The sequence below is a fragment of the Barbatula barbatula genome (genome assembly GCF_947034865.1).
Source record: "Barbatula barbatula genome assembly, chromosome: 13".
Classification (NCBI taxonomy): domain Eukaryota; kingdom Metazoa; phylum Chordata; class Actinopteri; order Cypriniformes; family Nemacheilidae; genus Barbatula; species Barbatula barbatula.
The window spans coordinates 18,334,499-18,343,339 of NC_136776.1; positions in this window are offsets into that span (position 1 = coordinate 18,334,499).

Here is an 8,841-nt window from a genome sequence, read left to right on the forward strand (position 1 = left end):
TCGGCCCGTCTCCCGTAGCAACAACATCAATGACAACACAGACAGGTGTCAATCACTCTGGGGTGTGACCTGGTCGTGAGAGGTAAAAGGTAAAGAGAAGATAAGCTGAAGAAAAGACTAACTTGATATGATAGCAGGAAAACAGAATTCAAAGGCAAAACTTAATTAAACGTCATTTTTATTCAATTATGCATCGAATACTAAAAGGCCTGATTGCCGTTTCAAATGAATACAATGCAAACTAAATAAAACATATTTGGAGAAAGCTGGAGATGGATGCGTTCTTCTACCATCTGGGACCCTCCTGTAAGCCTCCATCCGCAGACGCATTAAGACGTGCCGCTCCAATCCACCATATGGTCAGACTCACAACACTGGGGGAAATGCGACGCCCTGACCAGGCGAATGGATGAATATTTCAAATGTTTGCTGACATAATTGACATCCTAGTCAGAAATTTGATTGCAGTGGATTGATATATAACAGCCTGCATCCCACCTCATTACTGGCCTTTTCAAGCGTGCGAGTATGCAGGTGCGCTGCATTTGTCTCCTGTCTGGAAGCCTGTCATGTATGCGTCTGTGAGAGTGTTTACTTGCGTGTGCGTGCGTCCTCTTTCGCCGGCATGAAAAGATGCAATTAAGCACAAGATGGGCAAAGGCTGTCTGACACATTAACACTACGGTGTCAAAGGATACTGTCAAACACAGATAAAAATTTGGTTTTCGCACAATAGTTGGTTTTTTGTTGTTGTTGGGGGAGTATCAATACATCTGTTCTTTTTACGGTTTCCCTTTCGATTGAAGGAAGTCTATAGTTTGAGCCTTAAAAGTATTTTTAACTATTTGCTTTGGTGTAACAAATTTACTATTCTACATCGAGGCAGAATTAATTTGAAATGATTTATTTGCTTGTGTGACAAACTTTTCAGTATAATAACATCTTGCACATTTTTCTGCATTGATGTAAGAGGCAGATGCTTATGCTCGATCTTCAAAACAGGCATGCAAAAAAACTCTTTTTTAAAACATATTTATTGTTTCCCCAAAAGTGTGTATAGTGTGGGGTTTCTTACATAAAGCAATAATATTTCTGGCCTATCAAGGGAAAACAGGTTTTCAGGTATCTTCGCCGTTTTATTACCAACAAATTGACCCTAAAAGTTATTGCCTACCCATTTTTTCCGCTATTCAAATAGCAATATCAGTAGTAAAATGAGCTTGACAATCCTTGCTTGCAGCTGAATTGTCTCCTAGTGGTCCACAGACATGCTGTCTGATTCCCACCGGCAGAAATGGGCCTCTCCATCTCTGCGTCTCGCTGCAGAAGCAATAGCTTTGAAAAATGAAGTGACAGAGCTTATTTGCGGGGGCTCGGTACTGGCAACTTCAAACGTTTCCTGCTTTTAATTTGCACCCACTGACGTCCCTGACATATCTGACAGGCGACGACGACCGGGAAATGTTTAACTTGCTTCTTTGTGCATCAAGGTCCCTCTGCCTGCTCCCTGTGGAACCGAAAAATGACTAGACAGCGCTGCGAATAAGACGAGTTGATGCTGAGAAATAAATAGGTGTGACATGTCTTTGTTAAGTGTCAGCTACACATCACACGCATGAGTGATCAATACAAGGGGTTTACAAAGAGGCGGATAATATCACTTCACTAAAAAAGCTGAAACGAACAACTCATGGTGCCAACGTAGAACTTAAGCAAGTATTGGTCAAGACGGTCAACTAGCTGTCTCACAACTGACTTTGATTGACTTTGACGTTGACTTTATCCCGTTTTTAGTAGATGGATGCCATTTCCCATTGTGTTGTCATACGATTTGCATTACGTTTTCTTTTTCAAAACTATAGTTTAAATATGGTCTAACTTTTGAAAACACGTCAAGACAAACCTTTTCCATAATTTAAATAGTTGTTATCCACATCTGTATCACAAATCGCTCTTGAACCACACAACAACCTGCCGATATAAATTGCTCAGCTCAGCCTGGAGGTTACACCACCACGGCAGACTGAGAACTGTAAAGATGCCTCAGTTCATCAAAGTTCCTAGTCTGTCGCTTTTAAAGCTCACAAGGAATGCATCAAAGCTGTTATTTGAAACTCAGGGCCAAGAAGAACATTTATACAACAGAAAAACCAAAATCGACAGATACAGAACAGAAATGGACATAAAAGCAGATTCCAGGAAAACACAATGGCATTGCTATGTGAGAAATGGACCCCGGGCAATATCTTCCTATTGATATAATCTTGTCAAGAGGCCAATACTTGGATTTTATGTTCTTAGAGCGGCTACTGTGGTCATTTCGAGTAAAAGCCAAATTTTTTATAAGGAAAAGCATGCAAAACAACATTTTATGTAACATCATTGACTCATTAAAATCTTTCATACAATGTCCAAAATCTCAAACTGCAATACAGTATGCTGCTGTACTATGAAACAGATGATTTGACATTTAGTTAATCATTGTCTATGGTAATCGACGGCAACCAGTTTTAAACATGGAACATTATTTTAAGGCCTGTAATGGGTAAAAGAGAGACAAATTGTGAAAAGTACAAAGGTTGAGAGATGTCAGCACCAGCCCTTTAATAAGCATTTTCTCAATGTTTCTGTTCAAATACGTGGGATCCCTCAACGTGACTGAGCCACTGAAGACCCTGTGCCAGCTTTGGCACACAGTCTGGCAAAAAACAATGGAATGTGTAGGTGTGTGTGTAAAGCATATTAGCTTGTCTTTTAGAATAGGTGTAAGAACAGCTTCCAGCTACTCTGTCCCGCTTCACTTCTCTGATTCCCTTTTTGAAAACACGACTCAAGCAGTCAAATCTCAACTATTAACTGCGAAGCATATGGCTGGACCACAACAGCAGCTTCTCCTACACATCGCACATGCGAGAGCACGCACACGCAGTTATAATTACAAGACAGTTGGGCGCTAGACAAGTCAACCTATTGCAAACACAAAGGGATTCCCCTCTAACCTACAACGCAAAGCACACACATTATGACAGATGGGACGAGACATAGTCCAACCACCCTGAAATAACATTCACACACACAATTGCGCTCAAGGAAGCGATGAGTCCACTGCGTTGAATCACACGTGACTTTTCACGCCGTGCATCAGTAGAGGATAGAAATAGCTTTCAAAACTCACATGAATTTCAGACACAGGCAACTATAAAAAAGCAAACTTGACTTTAAAATAAAAATGACCAGATCCCGAATTGCAAATCTGATCCGACATGGCACATGATTCAGACAGAAAACAAATACTTTAAGTTGACATAAAACGAAGCATTATATATACACTTATCGTGCAATGATGTTCCAAGCGCTTGAATAGCTTCGATTTCATTTTCTCAGAGCATCCACTGGGGAGAAACAAGGCTGGCAGGGCAAAGACAAACAAACCAACAAAAATAAAGTGATGGATATAGAGGGGAGAAAGGGTAATCAGCTGGACATGGTGGAACACACTGAGAATGACACAAGAAATCGACAAAAAGAGACAGGGAGGCAGAGAAAGAGAGGTTGAGATGAGACGAGAGATTTCTAAAAAATAAAAGACATTCCAAGATCTAAACAATGACTTTACTATGGGTAAGGCACTGTGCTTTTAGAGATTTTACGAGAATAGACTTTTGTGTTTTTCTGTCTGGGTCGGTTTTATTATACAGTCTTGCAAAATGTTGATAATTCTAAACATCCCTTACTGTACAAAAAGCAAAGAATTATAATTTGTAGTTTCATTCAAACATCTTGTGTCATCTAATAAGTCACAAATCAAGCATCATTCCTCATTAATTCAATACACAAAAATAATTTTATCTTCAATTTCATTTAGTTTTCATTTGTGCTGTAATGTACATGCATTTACTTCTACATAGATTTCATATTTTATCTTTCAATCTTTGTTTCGTTAAGTAAAAATAATACTATTCGCTGTTAGCCTAAGCTCATGATAACAACCTTGGCCTAAATGACCTTTTCACAGCTGCAAGGATAAAAATAACATGCAAAATAGCACATAAATAAATCTATTATAATCACGTCAGGGCTGTTTAGGGCTGAAATAAAAATAAAGTCACACTTAAAGCTCCTAATGAGATATAAAACTGCAGATGCTCAAGACAGGTGTTAGTGTTAAAAAAATAACTAATTGTAAGATGAACAGATTACAGAAACAGGACTTTAAAGAATAATTAAGATATACATAGACAGAAAAGGAGAGAGCTGACAAAAGAGAAAAGGAGAGAGCTGAGGAAAGAAAAAAGAAAGAAATCGTTCAAACGTCCAAGGGTCACACCGATATTTCTTTGTCGGAGTCAGACATAATGGACCCCTGGTGCCATATCGATTCAGGAGCATCAGAAAGAGAGCAACAGACACAAGCTACATTTGCAGCTTTTTATTTACTTGTCTCAAGTGATTTGATGAAAAACCTAATAAGTTGTCGAAAAAAAGCAGCGCTTTCTAATTTTCAAGGATGCATGGCACACTCCCATGAGCAAATGCTGTCAAAATAATGGTGTGTTGGCAGTCCAAAAAATTTATTGGAACACAATTCAATGTGGTCGTTCAACCGCATTGCCATAAACCCAGAGCTCTAGAGTATTGTAATATAAACACCACAACAAAACACTACTCACATTTTCTTCCACAGTTACCACTGTAATGCTTAGGTGTAGTGTTTTCCAGGCTGTTTGTGAGTGTTTGTTTGCTGTAATATGATTCAGGCAGCCTATTATGGAAAGGTTTAACTAGCTAACTAAAAGGCGATCGACGAATCACCAATCGTCCTAATTTCAGTTTCCGGGTCAGTTTTGCACCACTCCGTGTAATGCCCGCCAACGTTCCATTTGCGACACTGCACGCGGTAGACCAATCACAGAAGACTAGACCATCTGACCAATGAGATCAGAGTGGGTTGACAGAAAGGAGGGGATTAGAGAGATGAATCACAGAACGAATCATTAGAGAGTCAGTCAAGAAGTAAGGTACTAACAATAAAGGGTTTTTACACCGTGTATGTACGAAAAACTTGTTGATGGACACTCCAAAAACCAAAGTATGTGTTTGAGGCTACACGCATTATACTGTGGTTGAAATACTGATCCAAATGTCAAATTTATTTTCCAAAAGAGTCTTTAACATTTCTTAAAGAATTTAGGCAAGTCCTGGTATTACTGTGAAGTGCATTTTTCCCAAATTTGATCTACCGCAGTGATATTGCAACAACACAGAAGGAGAAAGAGTCAGACACAGAAATAGAGAGACAGTGTCAGACAGAAAGAGAGAAAGTGTGTTTGACAAACAGCAAGAGGGCAACTAAGTGGTAACAAATTCCTTGCAACTGCATCTCAAGGGCTTTGTCTGCGAGGCTTGCGACAAAAATGATAATGAACGAATTTGCAAACATAAAAACAGCTGCTCCACATTAAATTTGACAAAGTGCGGTTTCTCCGTGAATCTAAATGATGTGATATTACCTTATTCAAACCTCTAAATCTTTATAACAATGTGCAGAGTCTGTTTCATTTGATGTGCCGTGTCCCCTTTAAAATATCTCTGGCATAGTTTGCCGTCTGTTTTGTAAGGTAATTCATATTTAACAGATCTCCCTCTCTCTCAGTTACTTAAAAATGTATTCTTACCCTACAACTCAGGACAGATATCTAACAGATGACCATACAACTCTTAGGACTTGCTATAAAGTTGCCAGTAATTTATTTAATTGGACTCCTTATATGCAAGTAAATCAGGACTTGCTATAAGTAAGATAAAGAAGAAAAAAAGGGGAGTTGTACTTTACCTGTTCTAAGAGACAAAAGAAAGAGTAAAAAAATGTGCTTCTGCTCTCATATTTAGGCTTTCGTGTTACAAAACAAAGAAAAGGTCATTCCAGTGAATAAAACGTGAATAAAACATAAATATTGCCCAAATTAAAAGCTTATGCATTCTCTTTTGAGTCTCACTCATGTTTACTTCAATATTTAGGTATAAACTGTGTTATTTCCAGACCATTAACTAATTTAGCTCAAAAATAACTAATTCCCGACAAAACCAGACACATGTGGTCATATTTAACAATAGGCATAAACTGGACGCTGACAACATAAAATCGCTTACTGTTTAAACAATGAATATATGCTGCTGCTGTTTGGTCATTTGTCATTCAGGTTGAGGTGAACTGTGAACAGCGGGTTTGCAGGTCTGGCCTAATTAATGTGATACAAAGCAAACAGTACAGCCCACATGGCACATGCGTCGCATTGATCAAAGAGACAGCATTATTGATGGGAGTGGAAGGGTAGGGCAGATGTTCTCATTCATAATGCTGCTGCCTGATCCCCAAGCATGTGGGACTAGAGGTAATAGCCTTTAATCTTATTCTGTATTCAATGTATCACCTTTGCCTATTGCAATGGAGAATTACAATACAATCTAGAATTTCTTGTTTTATGAAGCCTCAAGTAAGTGATGATTTGTTACTGGAAATTCACGCATCTACACAAGGAATGGTATTATTTGATAGCTGGACCTCCTCTGTCATAAACTGTGATTCTGTCATAAACAGCAAAAAACCTACTTCACAAAGAGTTCATCTTGTATATGCTGCAATGTGTACCAAACCTCAGACTTACAGTCAATACTCTAGCTACACTGAATTAACTTTGGAAAACTTGGGCTTGATTCTCTATATTATCCGTCTCTGGCTCCAATCTGATATACTGTAGTAGAATAGAAGGGTGATGAATGGCAAGACCGCAAGGGTTTTCTTTAGACATCCACCAGCCAAACCGGTCACTGCTAACTACATATCTCACCTGCACCCACTTGATTTTTTCCCAACATAGTACAGGTTAAGAAGACGGGATGACAGCTGATAAGGTGAGAGAGCGTTCAACAGTCCCCCATCATTGAGCAAATAACTATCCCTGCATGTGAAAGTCAGCAATAGAATATTCTTACTTATAAATATAAATATGTCCTCATCTTTCAGGTTAGCTTTAGTTATAGTCATGTTTAATAGCAAGTACTGTGGCAAACAAAAAGCCTTGAAATGCTTTTAGGATTCTTCTTCTGATTTGGATATATAATTTGGAGTAATTTCAAATTGGAATTATTCAAATTGTTGTGTGCTGATGAATCTTGTGAAGTCGACTTTTATCAGATTTTTTGTTAATGCCCAATAGAGATAACGTAGGACACATCATACACTCAAGAGAACTCTGAGCGCTCGCACTGTCGAGATCTGTGTAAATCATCTCTCGCTGCTCAACTTCCACACCAAGCCCTGCGCTCAGCTCGCAAGGGGAGACCGTACGCGATTCCTCTCTCATTTCGAGGAACCCGAAACAATCCAGCGCTAACAGGTCTGATGAATGTCATCCTGTCAGAGACGCCAACTGTTCCAGCCCCTTCTGGGAGCGCCTCTATCTTTATTGATGCTTCAAAATGTTTTCAAAGAGTTTCCGCTAATATTCGTTTCCCCCGCCCTCATAACTACGACACTGCAGAGGACAAAATGTATGAGTGGGTGTACGGTACATAATTACATATGGAAATAACCCTTGGCAAAAGCATATCTACCTCAAAAACAAACAAAAAACAGAAGGTGTCATCTTACGATATTACAATGTTCCATGCCATACGGCACAGCACATGCATTTGCAATTCTACTTGCAGACTAGTAGGACACATTTGTATGAATATAAAACAGTGCTCTTCTAAAATCTGAGGCCACCAGTGAAGGTAATTCTAACCTTTTTCTTGATTTCTTGATTCACTACAATTTGAGTGAGAGGCTGAATTTCAAACGAGTGGCGTCTTGTATTGCCTTCCCATATGGGCAGAAAATCGCTTTCCCCCTCATTCTCTTGCACAACACCTTCCTGGTGGAACATTCTTCCTAACTTCTATCTCACAACACAATCTTCAAAAAACTACTTAAAACCCATCTCTTCTGGGAATACTTGACAAAAAAAATGTATGTACACTAACCCTCTCTCTTCTCTCAACAGGTAATGGTCTAGCTTTTGTTGAAACTACTAACTTTGTATTAGCACCTATAGTACTATTGCTCCTGCATGACATATCGCTTATTGCTCCCTGAACTCTTTGTAAGTCACTTTGGATAAAAGCGTCTGCTAAATGACTAAATGTAAATGTAATTTGCATTTGCATGAATTTCAAATTTTTTGGCATCAACCTGTTTTTCCAAGTACATGTCATATGGAAGCCAGGAAATCTAGGCTTTCATGCAAAGAAGTTATCCTGACTGACTGACAAATTAGCCTAGTTTTTTTAATAGTAACCTAGAAATCTTAACTCAAATACTGCTAATTCATTTTACATCATAACATTTTGGGTTTTAAACTTTTATTCCCAGGTTAATCGTAGATTCAGATTTTCTGGAACACAATTTTTGAACAGCGCTGTACTGAAAGCACTTCCAGAAACGGTAAAACCCCACACAGCTTAAAGTCGGTATATGTTCAGCTCAGTGCTCTAAAACTTTGAAAAGCTGAGTCTGACCGCTGTGAGCGGTTGGGTTTCGTGTCGACTTTATTATCCCATAACGGGGCCTTTATTTATTTATTGGCCGAGCAACTAGACGGTTTTGTTAGATATGCTGTGTATAATTAATGAAGGGAGAACAGCTCCACTCCCAACACAGCGATACATAATCCTGCTCAAAGGAAGGAAGACAGCGCTGCTCCCTGCAGGCTAATTAAATGGGAAAAGTAGCAACTGCAAGTAATGGCTGTGATGGAATGAGGGAGGAAAAATATAGGGACACATGGGGTAATGATGGGA